At 45.2% G+C, this 17,297-nt stretch overlaps 1 protein-coding gene across 7 annotated transcripts in view; it reads right to left on the bottom strand.

The window, feature by feature from the left end:
- The window catches only part of LHFPL2 (LHFPL tetraspan subfamily member 2), a 232,139-nt gene that overhangs the window by 70,590 nt on the left and 144,252 nt on the right, over positions 1-17,297 (bottom strand). For all 7 annotated transcript variants that reach the window (XR_013815109.1, XR_013815110.1, XM_079798742.1 and 4 more), the window contains one exon: positions 7,686-7,743. The gene's annotated coding sequence lies outside the window, so the exon portion shown is untranslated. The remainder of the gene's footprint in view (positions 1-7,685; positions 7,744-17,297) is intronic.

Below are 17,297 nucleotides of genomic sequence, written 5' to 3'. Positions count from 1 at the left end.
GACGTCAGTCAATGGCAGATGGGAGTCGGAGGAGACATACCCCAGCTTGTCAGCTCCTCAGAGGGGATGATTCTGAAGGCTGTTTCCTGGAATTCACCAGGGACCGAGCAACCCGTTCAAACACATCCCTTCACTGGCTCTCTTCTCTCCATATCCCATACCCCTATTCCCTCAATGCTTGCCAGGATTACCTCCCTAATAACTACTTGTGCTTAGATCCTTTATCATAGAATCCATCTGGGGGGAAACCCAGTCTAGGAAAAGTACCAACAGTAAAACCACTTGACACTGATAAGGGAAGGCAGACCCATGGGGACACCTATATTCAGGTGTAGTAAATATCCACAGTAAATAAAACACGGTCACAGCATATTCATGCGGACGAACCTTTCCGTGTCATAGTCATAACGAGCCTGAAAGGCTCAGGAAGCAAACTGAGCTGTCTTAAATCTCTGCGAGTTAGTGTGTTATATGTGTTCTAAAAACGGATTGAATTTCATTGGCTGTTTCCAACTTCCATGGTCTTAAATTTCCCTTTATTCTTCCCAGCACCGTATTTCCCATAACCCCTGAAAAAAACGTACCCCTGGGGAAGGGTATTTCACAATCTTAATAAAGTCTTTCAATCCTTAGGAGACAATTCACCATATTTTCATCCTCAAAAATATTAATTCTACTCCCTGAAAGAATCTTATGAAAATATTTGTATTCCTTGCCTGAGTTCCCTGGGAGGTGAAGTTGAAAAGCTAGCTAATACAGAATGATTCTAGCCGGGAGGAGGAACGGGTTCATTTTGGGGCACACTGCATTAGAAGTGCCAGTGGGACACCAGGGGAAGACCCCCACGGGCGGTTGGCTATGTGGGCCTGCAGCCTGGGGGCGAGCTTGGTCTGGGGAGGTCTGTCCTGTGGGTGGCAGCTGGCGTCCCGGGGTGGACTAGATAACCTGGAGAAGGCAAGGAGCTGAAGGAGAAGAGGGTCAAGGAAACAATGACTAAGAGGCAGGCAAGAAAAGTCAGCCAAGCAGTCTGACAAGAAACATTAGAAGAGAAACAGGTAAGAATCACTCCATGGGGTCAATGAACACTTTATCATGAGCCAGCATGTTGTGTTTAGTATTAGTATTCTGTCAACAGGAGTTATATCATGTCTGCCCTGGACAGGCAAAGGGGAAATAGAAGTACTAGGGCAGGATGCAGGGTGAGATCATAAATCAGTTGTCATAAATGACAATCTCACCTGAAAAGGAGGACATAAACAATCACAAAAGACAAAATATAAATGGCTATTCTACTTATGAAAAGCATTCAATTTCATTAGTAACAAAAACGGTAAGAATTAAAATGAGATCCATTCTCACTTCCCAAATTGTCAAAGATTTAAGGATCCGATGATCCTTAGGGTGGGATAAAACCAAACTCTCTTAGACTGCCAATCAATGGGAGCCCAACTTGCCTAGATATACAGTATTTTAAAAACTGAACAGATGTCTGTAAAAGGATATTCAAAGTTTATATTTAATGGCTTAAAATAAATCAGGAAACAACTTAATTGTCAAAAATAGAAGGTTAAAATGACTTAAATATGTACCATAAGATAGAATATCCAACCACCAAAATGCTTTTTTATTTAACAAGAAACTTTTTAAAGATATGGAGAAATTTCATAATACCATATTAAACAAAACAAAGAAATAACTGAACATAAAATTTTATACAGACTAAGCGCTCAACTATGTGAAGAAAAGAATGCACACCTGGGGGCAAGTGAAAAACCATCTTTGCTTTGAGATGTGCAGATGTACATACTGCAAGCGTGAAAGGGAATATACAGCAGCTACAGAAAGTGTAACTCCTAGGGGTTTGCCCCAGTGGCTTTCTCTGAAACTGCCCTCTTAGCAAAATGCCCGACAATTTCTGGAAGAGACTTAAATGAACCTGATGTGGTTGTAAATGGCCAACAAACTAGTTACCCTGGCCTTGAGTAATGAGACAGAGTCCAAGAAAGCAGCTGACCACCAGGCTGACTTATCTTTCCAATCCATAGCCACTCCATGAACATAAGGGAGATAGAGGGAATGAACTGAACCGCAATGAGTCAGGGCTACAGTTTGAAAATGAAGCAAGGAGGGAGCAATGTGGTGGTGAGGGAACAAGAAAGAAACCAGCTCTTTCAGATTAGTCACACTAGATGTCGAAAGTGGATTTTCAGTCCTATTTGCCTTCATTACTTGAAAGAGATGACCTAAGCTGTGAGTTAATGACAGGAAGTGTCCATTTCCTAACACAACTTGGCTGTGTGCATAGAATAATTTGGATCAAAATCAGGTACATTTCCAAGTCCATCTGAGCTTGCCAAGTAGCTCTAAGAGTTTCTCATAGGCTGTTCTGGGCTGGTAATGTAAGGTACAGATACGGGGGACCAACCCTATCTTTACAGGTCGCATGGGACCCTCGCCCTGTAACTAGTGGTTGCCCCCAGCGTGAGAGTACAAGATAGGGAAAAGATTACACAAACTTTATTTTGGTTATTGAATTAATCCAAAAGGGAATGCAGATAAAATCAATATTTAGTTCAGAAGAAGTCAGTTTATGCTAGGAAATCATGACGAAATTTCAAAGAGCAGAGAGGGTGTTTATGGGAGAAGGATCTTGGAACTTTTGAGCTTTGTTTGGTGGTAAGCAGGACTGCCATGATTTGGCAGGGGAAGTAAAGGGGATACAAAATAAAACTGTACACAGGTACTATTTACCTATATGAACAAGCATCATATAAAAGCACTAGAGGCCCGATGCACAAAATTTGTGCACTCAGGGGGGAGGGCGGGGGGAGGGGAGGAGTCCCTCAGCCCGGCCTGCACCCTCTCGCAGTCTGGGAGCCCTCGGGGGACGTCCGACTGACGACTTAGGCCTAAGCCTGCAGTTGAACATCCCTAGCACTGCCATGGAGACAGGATAGGCTCCCGCCACCCCTGCTGCAGTGGCCAGCCGTGAGCCCGGCTTCTGGCCTAGTGGCACTCCCCCTGTGGGAGTGTACGGACCACAGGGGGCAGCTCCTGCATTGAGCGTCTTCCCCCTGGTGGTCAGTGCACGTCATAGCAACTGGTCATTCTGCCATTTGGTCGATTTGCATATTAGCCTTTATTATATAGGATAAGTACACTTTACAGTGACAATGAGGGAAACACCTCCATTCCATCCCAGTGCATATTCAGTCAGCCGAGGTCAGTTCATCTCCTCCCTTTCAAACAGCAATTTAAAAGGGGATCATTAAAGTAACAAGCTGTCTACGGAAGGATCAAGGGCATTTCTTCATGTAGACAGAATGACAAGAGGAGTGTCAATTGGTATTCCAAATCCACCTGCTGCAGGATTTGTGTAAAGCCTTTTTCATAGACTTTGGCATTTGATCAAAACAAAACTGTGGTTACTGATGTGAAATCCAGAATGTCCTATGGACCAATCCCATTGAACGGAGGACTGGAATCCCCTGTGGAGTAATCCCTCAGAGCACCAGAATTCACAGGAAGATGGACTCTGGCCACATCAGCATGGAGAAGAGTTCCTTTCCAAGTAGGGGAGTGTTCGTTCTTCTTAACACCCCCCCTCTCCCCGAGACAAAGGATTTCTCGCACTTCTCAAAAGAACAAAAGCCAGTACAGGAGAATTCTCTTAACATCCATTCCTTGTACTGTAAGCTCGTCTATGGCAATCCCATCCTTCCTCTGCCGAGCTGCCCCAGCGCCTGTCCAAAGCTAACCCATGGGCACTGCCCCCAGGACTGAGCTTCATCAGTTAGCTGCAGCCCAACCCACATGCCCCCCCTCCAAGCCCCCATTGTAAGGTCTCCTGGTCAATATGCCACTTGTGGTGCCTTCTTTTTAAAAAAATATATTTTATTGATTTTTTACAGAGAGGAAGGGAGAGGGATAGAGAGTTAGAAACACTGATGAGAGAGAAACATCGATGAGCTGCCTCCTGCACACCTCCTACTGGGGATGTGCCTGCAACCAAGGTACACGCCCTTGACCGGAATCGAACCTGGGACCTTTCAGTCCACAGGCCGACGCTCTATCCACTGAGCCAAACCGGTTAGGGCTTGTGGTGCCTTCTTATTGTTCAACTTTACTTCTTTGCTTAAAAGAATTTTCATGGCTTCCCACATTATAAACAGGTCATACTTCCAAAACTCCTTAACTAATTGGGAGTTATACTTAAGTTCATACTCACTCCTCCATATGCCCATTTACTGGGCACATGATATGTGTCAGACACTATGCTGGGCAACCTACAATGTGCCTGAAGTAGAGGTCTCTTCAAAGACTGTTACAGAAATGGCCCTAGCCAGTTTGACTCAGTGGATGGAGTATCGGCCTGCAGACCAAAAGGTCCTGGGTTCAATTCTGGTCAAGGGCACGTACCTTGGTTGCAGGCTCCTACCCAGCCCAGGCCCTGGTCGGGGCTCATGCAGGAGGCAACCAATTGATGTGTTCCTCTCACATTGATGTTTCTCACTGTCTTTCCTTCTCTTTCTACTCTCCCTAAAAAACCAGTGGAAAAAATATCCTCGGGTGAGGAGTAACAGAAATGTTATAGAACCAGCTCTACAGCCTAACCATCACTTATCCTTTATCCATTCACCCGATACTCACTGAGCACCACACATTGTACTGGGCACCAAGGATGTAACAAAAGACTCAGAACAGCCCTCAGGAAGTTTAGGGTCTCCCAAGGGGAGCAACTTTCCATAGAAAGAGAGCACTCCTGCTGGGAGCATCTTCCATACTCTTCTGTCAGGTAAGCCCAGGTCTAGCCAGAACTTCTTTTCAGAAAAAAGACAAGCTGTCAACATGGGAGTAACAACAGTGGGAACAGAACTGCATTCCCTTAAGCTTTTAGTATATGCGATTACTTTGATTTGCTTTTTTAAAATCTTGAAAAACCACTGTCTTATTTCTATTCTATCTTTACCAGTTTCCTATCCAGAGACCACATATTTGACTCAATTTCCCCTCAGTAAAGGGGGAAGGCTGTTACACCATCTCTTATTAAGTGCTTCCCCTCTCCAATTACCTTCTTCCAAGATGCTAATGGAAATGAATTCTATACCCTAAAACTGGCATTTAAAAACCTCGATGTTATTAACAGTCAAACTATATGCAAGGAAAAGCCGTATTTATTGAGATTCACTAAGTACTAGTTCTGTATGCCTCATTCTACACACTGTATATCATTTAATCTCACAGCAAACCTGTGAGACAGGTGAGAGCCAGAGAGGGTGTTAGTAACTTGTTCAAGGTCATACACCTAAACTATAAGGTAAAGATCTGGGACTCAAGCCCAGGAAGTTCTGATTACATTTTTTTAAAGTCTTCCCATTAGAAGCTCCCTAATATCATTACACACCCTAACTTCATGATTTTCAAAGGCCACGCCCAATTTTCACAGAGTAGGCAGGCAGAACAGAGTAGGTGTTGCCTTGTCACTTTGCCACTTTACCAGCGAGGGCACAGGTGCCTGGCAGGGCAGTTCCTCCAACCCGTCCAGGTCCAGTGTTCCTTCCAAGATCCCCAGGATCAGGGAGCCAGACAGGGAGTACTTTGTTGTCTACTGTGTACCACACACATTGCCCTCGTTGCCTCGTTCAATCTGCCAAACCACTTTGGGAGGAAGTGGCATCCACATGGAAAGAGACGGGAGTTCCATCAGGTAGAGAAACCTGCTGTAGGTCACACAGCCAACGCGCACCACAGCTGGGATCCCAGCCCAGGTCTGAGGCCAGCAGAGGCGGGGCCACAGCCTGGGACCGCCTGACAGTGAGGCTCTCCCCCAACCGCAATAGGAGAAACCTTCCACCAGTTGATAGCATGCGAGTGACTGTGTGTAACAGAAGGTCAGGTCAGATTTCTCTGTAATTCAGACGCTGTAAATTCAGAATGGCCGTGCTGTGAATGTCTGACTTGGTCACGTTTTATTGTACTTGTCTGGGATGAATTCACAGTCAAAACTAAAAAAGACCCCGAGAAGGCTGGTTTTATCTGGTTAAATCCTCAGAGATGGGGATGTCAAGGGTGACTATGATGCAGCTCCTGAAGGCACTGCAGCAAGGAATTGGCTGTTCCCCAGAGCTGGATAAACAGGCCAGCCTGGCAGCAATCCAGGGCAACAACCACAATGGGGGACTAAATCATCATTGGGAAAAATCGGAAGTATGGAGCCACTAACTCAGGGGTGAGCATGCCACTCCTTACATAAGGGGCGAGATGGCAGACAGTGCCTCCAAGTAGAAATAAACACACCCCTCACCAGGACACCCCTCACCAGGACAGACCTGTTTCTGTTTAAGACTGTTTTCGCTCGTAGAACTGACTGAGTAAAAAACAGTCCTCACTACCAACCCCAAAGTCACCTGGCTGACGGGCACCTGAAATTCTGGATCTGAACCATGCATGACAGAGTGTTATTAGCTGAATTTTAGACAGGTTTATGAGCACCTGGTTCAGTAAAACATGCAATATATCCTTATTTTCAACATATAGGAAAAGGTATATGTATTTTTAATTAATAGTTTTATTAATGGAAAATCAGTTTCTTCCACCGCCAGTAAATAAATACGGAGCAGATTAAAGATTATCAGTAACGGCGCCAACGATTAGCCTTCTCAGGATACCCACCTGACTCAGACCAGCCCTGGGTTTCCCATGATAAAGAACTTTGCTCAAATAATTTCATAACTCACAAGTGTTTGCAGTTCCCATAAAACAAAAGAAAATATAAAGAACCAAGTTTCCTAATCTAATCTAAGCAGTTGTTAGAACAATTTAGTAACATTTGAGAAGTCAATAGTTCAATTTATGACAAAACACCAATTTCCCCTCCTCCAGAATCTGTAAGCTTAAACAGTCACCTTCCCACAAATGACATGGTGTCTGTGAAGATGCTCTACAGATCCCCTGCCCATGGCAGACTCTCCTTCGTAGGAGGGTATCCATTGGTCCCAAATCCATACCTCAAGCTGGCTCCCTTGGCCTGAGCTATAGCCTCAAGTTCATAATGAGACCACTACAGGTTGAACAAGACTTGCTTTTCTTGAATGCATGCTCAGCCCCCATTATGGTTACTAATATTTCCCAGAAGTGGCCTTTATAAATTAAAATCCATAGAGTTAATCATAAATCACCTGTTAGTCAACTGTTTTCAACTTTTATTTAGGCCACTCCTGTACCTGAGTGGACACTCAGTAATAAAAGGGGTAATCTGAACTGGCCATCTCTACTTCCCCTTTCAGAGAGAAATGATAAACAGTGAAATGGTCCACAGAGACGCTCAAAAGGAAAGACAACTTAGTCAGCTAGGCCCATTATAAAGAGCCCTGAAACTGGTTTTTATGAATGGTAACAGAACAGATCATGTCAGAACTGCAGCATGGAAATTATAGCATTAAACTTAATACCACTTTGAAACTCTACAGGGTCCTTTGCAACATTCGTGTATGATCATCAAGTGGTGTTTCAATCCAACCTCCCTCACCACCACCCCCCCCCCCCAAAAAAAAAAACACCTAGTGTTTACCATTCATGGCCCCAAAGTTTGAAACACTGCACCTCTTTCAAGTAAGTTGCTACCAACCTGGAACGCATTTCCAAAGAATCACTGACACGAAGGGCATCTGATTTCATTTACTTACCTAGTGTATCTGCAGGAATGCCAGGAACTCGCAATGAACAATTTCAGAAAAACGCCACCTGGGGAAACAAATTGAACAACATGTTGGATTATAAAACAGCACAAAGAAGACATTGTGCAATTTTATGGCTCATTAAAATACGTGATGTTTCGAATACTGGTTCCCAAGCAGCATATCCTTCAACTGGCATTAGAACACAGCCACCGGAGCACTGACCACCAACACAGGGTCCAAACCACTGATGAGCCAGAAAAACTAAGAGGCGGTGGGGGAGGAGCAGCCCAAGAGCGTGCACTGAGGAAGCCCTTCCTTTCCCCTCACCAAGGCACCAGCTTGGAAATGCAACGTGTGTCCTTGAGGGCACTTTATAACAGCCGTAAGGCTCAAATTCTCCAGAAGCAAATTAAGGAATGAAATATGATATTGTGAATGAGGAGTATGCTGGCAGTACTTTATATCCTTTTCAGTTACTCTGTTAACTTTAAAAAAAAATTATTTATTGATTTCAGAGAGGGAGGGAAAGAGAGGGAAGGAGAGGGGGGCGGGAGAGAGAGAGATTGATTGATTTGTGATTTCACTTATGCATTCTTTGGTTGATTCTTGTCTGTGTCCTGACCAGGGATGGAACTGCAAACTTGGCATATCAGGACGATGCTCTAACCAACTGAACTACCTGGCCAGAGCGCTTTAACTTTTTTTAAAGCTAAATTCATAAAGATATCGAAGCTGGAGAAATGAAAAAAAAAAAAAGGGTCATTAAAATTCTTAACACAGTAAACAGAGGAACCAAGAAGTAAGAATTTATTGAATGATTAGTCTATTCAAAAATCAAGTATTCCTTTCGGTGTTCTCAGAGTCTTCAGGTAACCTCTAAAAGTAAACCTCTACATTCACAAACAGAGAATCCCAAAATGTCTGTTCAGAATTGCTTGGAAATATTCAACAGAAATGGAACAAGTTCCTAACACAAAATATCACAGTTAACCATTTGTTGGAACTCTGTAGTGCACCCAGACTGTAACCTTCCAGACAGGCAGTGCCACTGACAGAGGAGGAAGCTGATGTTGAAAGAAGCAGAGAACCTTGCCCCACATCACACAGATCCAGGATCTCCAAATACCACTCCTTTCCCTGCCAGGTGGCCCTTTGAAAGCACCCCTTCACAATACAGCCTCTTCATTGACCAGCAGATAAAAATTAACTTGTGCTTTTTACATGTTTCAAAGTAATTTCTTCATTTCAAAATGATTAGCCTAATCATGTTACTTAGGACTACAATGGAATATAGCATATGAGTAAAACTTTAGAAATAAAGGGTTTAGGGTTCAAGAAATATATTAAAAAGACAATTAAGAATGAAGAGATATTTTTAGCTCCATCCAAGATGGATCAAACAGAAAACATTCAACAGTCTCAATTCTATTCATAAACAGAAAAATAGGAAAAGGCCATGTGCCCATCTTCTATAATCAAACTATCAAAAATACCCATCATCAAACTTTGATGATGAAAGTCTGCACTTCTAACCAGATAACTAGTTTAGCAGCAGCAGCAGCAGTGTTCATCCAAACTGGACCTGAGGTTGAAAAGCCAGCACTGGGCTCAAAGTCTCCTCTATCTACAGAAACTATTTTAGTTCAGTAATGGACTTGAAGATACTGGACAATCATCACTGGGTTTCACTTTATAAAAAAATAAGTATAAAAAGAACTCTGAACTCATTACTGTAGTTCCTTTTTTATAATAGCTTAGGGGAGATGTGATTTTTTTAAAACATGGTTCTTAATAAGTTAATTACTAGTTAAGTTCTCAGCATTTCCCACAATTTAACTTTACCCCTTTAGGGAAAGTTATGGGACATCATGATCAGTATTTTTATCTAGAAGTGGCTTCTGGGAAATAAGTCACTAGGATTATTATGAATGGGTCTGCTATAAATGGAGTTCTTGATCAACATTTCAGTACCACTAAACGTTACATGGCTCAAAAAATACTCCAACTCATACAGCTCAAAAGCAAAGAGAACATTTTTAAACTCCCTGTTGTTACATACACCACAAGCCAAGCTCTAGACAGTTAAAGCAGATCTCTAGACTCTAACAGTAACAGAGAAGGCGGGGTCGAATGCTTGTCCCCACCTACCGCTGTCCAAACTCACACTGCTGGTTAAAAGCACTTGGGAATAGGTTTCGGTATCATGATTAAGCTTTTCAGACAACAAAGTCATATCTTGGGAAACCACCAAACTGATAAAAAAGAAAAGAAAAGATAAAACCTGCCAATTCTGTGATTGGGTTTGGTTATTAAATAGGTTGTTATAACAATTTTTATTTTTAAAAAGATAATATTTCAAAAAAAATATAGACTAAACATATACTAAGTCACAGAGCCCTCAAAATTTCACAGAACAATAGCAATTGCATTAGGCATGAACTCTCAGGCACTGTTGTTCTATGTACTTGATGGGAATGAACCCACTTACTTCCCAAAAAAACTAGCTAGTATTATCCCCAAATTAAAGATAAAGTAGCAGGCACAAAGACATTTAAAGAACTTTCCAGAAGTGAGATGGCTGCAAGTAAGTGAAGATTTGAATCCATATACATTGTCACATTTAATCCTAATAACTATATAATACAGGCAGGGCAGAAAAATGTTCCCCAGTTTAACTTGAGGGAAACTAATTCTGAGGAGTAAAGACTGATTTCCCCAAAGTCACACTGCTAGACAGCAAGAGGGTCAAGAACAGAACCCGGGGCATCTAACAACAGGCCAGTGCTGCTTTTTGTTTGCTTGTGTTTATTTTAAATTCTTTCATCAATATGGAACCAATGGAGAGAGTGGGTCCTGCCTTTCATCTCTGATGAGACACCTCAGGGTCCTCCCGTGGCCTGTGGCAACTATAAGAGCCTCATTGTCACGCACACAAAGGCACTGTCATGCTGCCCTATCACCATTTTTCCATTTCTCTATGTGCAATTAATGTTCTTCCCTTACTGGTTGTTAAACACATGGGAGCTTATAAAAATTAGAACTATTTTTATCAATATTTTGTCTTCATTTTTATAGCTCAGTAGTCTACTTGGCCACTTAAATTATTCATAGCCCAATAAATGGAGGCATTGTTTACTCTTGCAAGTACTGTATTTTAAATAAAATTAAAATCACCGTTATTTTTGAGTTAAAAATGTTTCCTTCCCATTCATCTCCATTTGAGCCTCATGCCCTTCTGGTCCACTTCCGGAGATCAGGAGGAGAAACAATAGCTGCCTTTAATGCCTAAACACCCACGTGATAGGCACCAGCTCCTATTGAATAGAATTGCCAAAAACAGGAAGCAGACTTAGTTATAAGACCCCTTTCTCAATGATAACTTTTTATGACTTGAAATACACTGATTTGAATTGTTTCATATTACTCCATAAAACTAGAACCAAGAAGTGTAAATTATCTTGGAAGTTAGTTATAAGGATAAATTTCAACTTAACTAAAGAAAGAATGTCCTATTAAACAGAGTCACCCCTCCCCCCCCCCCCACAGTGGTCCAGGTTGCCACTAGGGAAGGTTAAGAGGCAGCTGTCCATGATCACAGAAGCTGTAGAAGAGGAAAGTCTTGATAACTGTCCTCCAACACAGAGTCCTTTCAGGCCCCCTGCAATAGTTAGTTCACTGCGCCATCTTTGGCAAGCATGGGAAAGCCCATGGCAGAGCCATACATGACATTTTCCAGTTCACATTCTCACTTGACCCACACTGTGAGTAGATGGGTAGCTGGAGTGGGGGTGAGGGCAGACACATCGTTTATTATTTCCATTTTACAGACTAGGAACGTGAACAACTTAAGTGGAATCACACAATTAGTAAACGTTATGATCTGGGCTCCAACCTAGGACTTCTGATTCCTAAGTCCAGGCTATTGCCAGCGAAATGATGTTACAACAACCAAGACATGGTGGTTTTCAACCATCAAACTTATTCATCAAGGACAGGGGCATGAATGAGCCCCCAACACTTGAAGCCTGGAAATGAATACCAAAGGAGATAAGCTAAAAGCAAGATACTATAAGAGGCCTACTCCTCTCACAAACCACCCCTTCCACCTCACTAAGAAGCACTCTGTATGTTCAGTAGACACTCTCTCTAATGCTCTGCTTACGTGTGTCAGCTAAACGAATAGCTGTCCAAATCCTGCTTTACGGTGTATGGTCTGTGGATACAATAAATGCTTGAGGAAATTGGTTCCCGCTTTAAGGGGAATTGGTGACAGCATAATACGCACAAAGAGCAGTGTCCCATTTCCGCAGCTAAAGTAGAAATTTCTCGAAGACCAGGATGGTAGGGTTTTTATTTTTTTTATTTTTTTGAAAGTCAATGAAATGCATTGACTCTATTCTGACAACAGGTCCAGGATAACCTCACATTTGAGTCTGACAAGAGGAGTTAACAGAAATGGGTCAGCCACTGAAGGGACTGCTGAACCCTGCAAGATTTTCAAGGAAAGACACGAGAGTGTCAAATTTCCCGAAACTGTCTACCACGCAGAGAGAGTGGCAGGCTGCCAACGCCTGGGCTGTGTTAACTAACCCCTGTGAAATGCTGGGAACCTGAACCTCCACAATGCCTGCCCTGCCACTCAGCCGGAGAGCAGGACTGACGTTCCAGTTGCCAGAGGCCTCACAGACCCTGAGCCAAGCGCTGTTCATCACAGAAACTTCCTTTTCCTCTTAAGGAAGGAGAAACTACTTGATTCAAAAATCGCATCGACATGAAGCAGTTAAAGGGTCAATTTTAAGTATCTGGGCACAACAGAATAGCCTACCAATGTGGCAGCAACAAGTTAGGCTCATTAAACTGCATTTTTCAACTCATCCGGTTCGTGCATCAAAACACTGCTGTTGTTACACACATGTAGCCAGGACCACATTTATTCACATAACTGTTAACCTTTCCCTGTAAATCTACGGGACCCGAAGCTCCTTGAGAATATAACCAACTCTAGCTTCCTTCTCTCTGTATCTGCTGCACTTAGCACAGTGCCCGGCGTGGAGTGGACATCGCATAATTGTTTACTAAATCAACAACCGGATGCCTGCATCAGGACAGTCAAAGGCAGACTATGAGGAAGGCAGGAATGCTGCATTATTACTAGTAAGATGGAGAAAATCATCAAGCAAAGGTGACAGCAAGGATTCCAGAATGAGGAGAAAGCGTGAGAGACAAATGACGGCTCGGCAGGCACGGGAGAAGCCGGGTGATGTCCACCCAGGGGACTCCTCAGTGGGTGTTTTCAAAATGCCAGTGTCTGAACCACCCTCCGTGAACTCCTTCCATCCTGAAATATCCTTACAACATGGACAGTGGAGGAGGGTGATGGGGCAAGTGTGCATAATCAAAGGAGCACTCGAGGTAATTCTGAGAAACGTTCCTCCAGGTGAAAACTGTTCTTCATTCCCTGGCTTTTTAAGAAACCTTGGCTACAGATATGTGATCATTTTGCAAGCCAGGAGCTGCTGGGAATGTGGTTGTGCACCAGCAACGTGCAAGTCTCACAATACCCCGCCCCTTGTTTGAGAGCAGGCCACTGAAGGCGGCACGCGCAGGTCGGTGCTGGCGGACAGGTGAGAGCGCGAGGCAAACAGGCGGCCGAGAGTACCTTGGACGGGAAGCCCTGACAAGCCTTTCCGCTGTTTGACATTTCTTAGCAGTCGGCATTCAAATTCTGGGCAGAAACTTTAAGCAGTAACAGACAATGTTTCTGGAAAACAGACGCCAAGATTACAACCAGAAGGAAAGAAAGTACCATTAAGATTTCCAAACAGGGTAATAGGCAGGCTGAAGCACACAGGGTGGGGGCACAAGTAGGTTTACAGTTGTGAGCATGCAAACCACAGTTTATTCTTGCGTTATCATGTATTAGTTATTGTATTATTTTCCCTGGGAACAACTGTAAACCTACTTGTGCCCCACCCTGTGTACAGAGCAGTAGAGGTCCTGCTTCCAGACTGGCGTCAATGATAAACCCCCCGCAGCCCAGGAGGGAGCCTGCTTGACCTTTAGAGCGTCACCTTCACACAGCTGAAGCTTGTTAAAGGCGCAGCGCTGTCACACCATCAAGACAGGCCAACTCAGGATTTTGGAAACACTTTTCCTTCAAAGGATTTAAGGAAAGAAACCAGAGAAAGGGAGTCTGCCTCTAAGCCAGGCCAGCTCTAGCGGAGAAATGGAGTGTTTGCTTTCGGAGGTCTGGCTCCCCTATCTAAAATATTTACTGTTTTTGTGCCCTGGTCAGTTTGGCTCAGTGGATAGAGCACCAGCCTGCGAACTGAAGAGTCCTGTTCAAGGGCATGTACCTCGGTTGCAGGCTCAATCCCCAGCCCTGGTCGGGGCGTGTACAGAAGGCAACCAATCTATGTGTCTCTCTTGCATCGATGTGTCTCTCTCTATCTCTCCCCCTCCCTTCCACTCTCTCTAGAAATCAACAGAAAAACATCCTCAAGTGAGGTTCAACAAAATAAAAAATAAAAAATGTACCGTTTTCACTTATCTGTCCATTATTTGATCCACCCCAGTCAAAAAATACCCATTGGGCACCTGAGTCCCTGCCAGGCACCAGAGACCCAAACACACAAGGTCTGATTTGTTGCTGCCGAGGAAGTGTCCTCTCTAGCCAAGCAGGCTGCTCCCCGTCCTGCCCGGGCCCTGGCGCCTCTCCCTCCCCCACCTCTACCGAGGAAGGGCCTGGTAGCCATCACTCAGGCCACAGCACGCAGGGCCACCGCTATCTCCTCGGGGCGATTGGTATCTTAAGTGTCAGTCTACATCATCAAGGCTTTGAGCTTTCCTAAAACTTCAACGCTCCTGACGCAGCGTTACATTTTGGTGACGCAGGGCTGGAGGGCAGCTTCAATTACCACACAAAGCCCAGAGGCCTGGGTGGTGTCAGCCTGAGTGAGGGCAGCCTCTGAATGAATTTCAGAGCAAAACCCCTGCAAACACGAACGAGAGCAGCGTGGTTAGGCATTTACTACTTTCAGGGGAAAACATTTCAAGAAATTTGTAAAAAATCTGTATTGTAACAAAACAAAGGTACATGAACCTTCAATAAAATCCTCTCTAATAAAATGGTAATATGCAAATTAACCATCACTCCGCTACATAAGCCACACCCACCAGCCAAGCCATGCCCACCAGCCAATCAGGGCGAGCATGCAAATTAACCCCAATCCAAGATGGCTACAGCCACAGTGAGCAAGGTTTCCCAGGTAACAGAGCAAGCCAAGCTTTCCATAGCCGTTGCAGGCCTAAGCCTCCACTCAAGCTACAAAGTTTCAATTATAGAAGGTAAACGAATTCAAACAAATGGCGGCAGAATGGAGCTTGAGAGAGCAGGCCAGGGTTGCTGGCGGCAACAGGGGAAGCAAAGCTTTCCGCACACCCTGGCCGGGCTCACCCGCTTAAGTCTACAAAGTTTCAATTGTAGAAGGAAAATAAATTCCAGATACCAGGGCCTCCCCTTGGATTGCCAAGGGGCGTGGCCGGCCTGCAAACCACCACAGGCCCCTTGCTCAGGCCACTCCATGCCCCAAGGGAACCCCACCCTGATCCGGGACACCCTTCAGGGCAAACCAGCTGGCCCCCACCCGTGCACCAGGCCTCTATCCTATCTAAGAAAAGAGTAATATGCAGATTGATCATCGCTGCAACACACAATATAGCTGCCCCCATGTGGTTAAAGATCCTGCCCCCATGTGGACACAAGGTGGCCACCACAAGATGGCCAGCAGGAGAGGGCAGTTGGGAGGCACCCGGCCTGCAAGGGAGGGCAGTTGAGAGGGACCAGGCTTGCAAGGGAGGGCAGTTGGAGGTGATCAACCCTGCAGGAGAGGGCAGTTAGGGGTGACCAGGCCGGCAGAGGAGGGAAGTTGGGGGCAAACAGGCTGGCAGGGGAGCAGTTAAGCATCAACCAGGCTGGCAGCGGAGTGGTTAGGGGGTGATCAGGCTGGCAGGCAGAAGCGGTTAGGGGCAATCAGGAAGGCAGGCAGGCAAGCAGTTGGGAGCCAGCAGTCCTGGATTGTGAGAGGGATGTCCGACTGCCCGTTTAGGCCCGATCCCAGGGATCGGGCCTAAACGGGCAGTCGGACATCCCTCCAGGAGTCCCAGATTGGAGAGGGTACAGGCTGGGCTGAGGGACAATCCCCCGCCGTGCACGAATTTCGTGCACCGGGCTTCTAGTATCTTCATAAAGCTTATGGTAGTGTAAGTGTTGCTCAGTAACGTGCAATATATTTATCAATAAACATAAGTCCTAAAAACGCCTTGGCGGTGGAGCCCTGTAGTGACCATACTCAGTACAACTGCTACCCCACAAGGAGAACAAAAGCACAGCGTTACCCTCTACGCGGGGAGATGAACAGGGGGTACTTACTTCTGAAATGTCCTAGAACCACTCTGCTTACCTTAGCAGAGGAATATACTCACCACAAATAAACAGAATGAATTAGGATTAAAGAATAAACACTATTATACATAACGGAAATCTTATCACCGAATCACTGTATTTGTAAAGTCTTCCAAATAAACACTAAAACTGAAATAATGCCAGCCCTGCATGTGGAGAGAGCCAGAGCTTTCTGGGGATGAGGGCCCCCGCCGCACATTCAGCCCGTTCCTACTGAGCGCCCAGACCATGGCTGACCCCCCGAGCCCAAGCTTCTCCCTTTAGGAGAGCCACAGCATGCCCTTCCTCGGTCTAGGTCAAGGTCAAGGTACCCCCTACCCCGCCCCATCCTCACTCTGGGTCAGAAGCCAAGACTGAGGCCTGCCTTCCCTCCCTCAGCTTTCAGACATCACAGTCAGGGCCCTGCTCAGTGGCACCACACGGCAACATTCTTTTTCAATCCATAAACGACTGATCTTCCAGCCAGGATGGCAGAGGCTCCTGTAACAGCTCTCAGCAGCAGAACCTTGCTGTGACTGTCATTATAAACAGAAAAGACAGACAGGATAAGGAGGGTCTGGAGAAGGAATGCCCTCGGGGAGGCACCTGGGAAGGAGAGGAAGAGGGGAAACCTGAGGTTCTTTCTCTAATCTTTCCTTCCCCGAGGAAATCAGGTTAATAGAAGTTGTCCTGTTAGAACACACCTGTCCCCAGCTCACTTGTCCTGGGTTTTGTTGACCACTCCCCATCACAGGCCGTGGTTGTGTGCTCCCCCCTCGTGTGGCTTTCTCCCCAAATCTAAAGCTCAGTGTTGAGGCCCCAGAGCTTCTGCCCGTCCCGTCCCCGTTTGCCTCTATAGCCTCCCCACTCCACACATGAAACTGCTCAAGACCCAACTCAAGTGCCATCTTCCAGGAAGCCTTCTGGAAACTTACTCTTGCCTTTGCCCTCCTCCCATCCCTCCCTTCTCTGAGCTCGGGCAGAGCTCTGGGCATGGCCTCTGTCACACCCAGCTCCATCCATCTGCTGGCTAGTGTTTACAAAGGGCAGCTCGAGCATCATTACAGAAATGGCCATGACTCAGTCCTTGACTAAGAAGGGCTAGGCAGGCCCTCCTCAAATCACAGATATTCATATGGCTTTTCCTCTCACTTCATTCGAGTCTCTGTTCAAAT

This window comes from Cnephaeus nilssonii (genome assembly GCF_951640355.1).
Source record: "Cnephaeus nilssonii genome assembly, chromosome: 2".
Lineage (NCBI taxonomy): Eukaryota > Metazoa > Chordata > Mammalia > Chiroptera > Vespertilionidae > Cnephaeus > Cnephaeus nilssonii.
The sequence above is the reverse complement of the archived record's forward strand: the minus strand, read 5'-3'. Positions and strand labels throughout refer to the sequence as shown.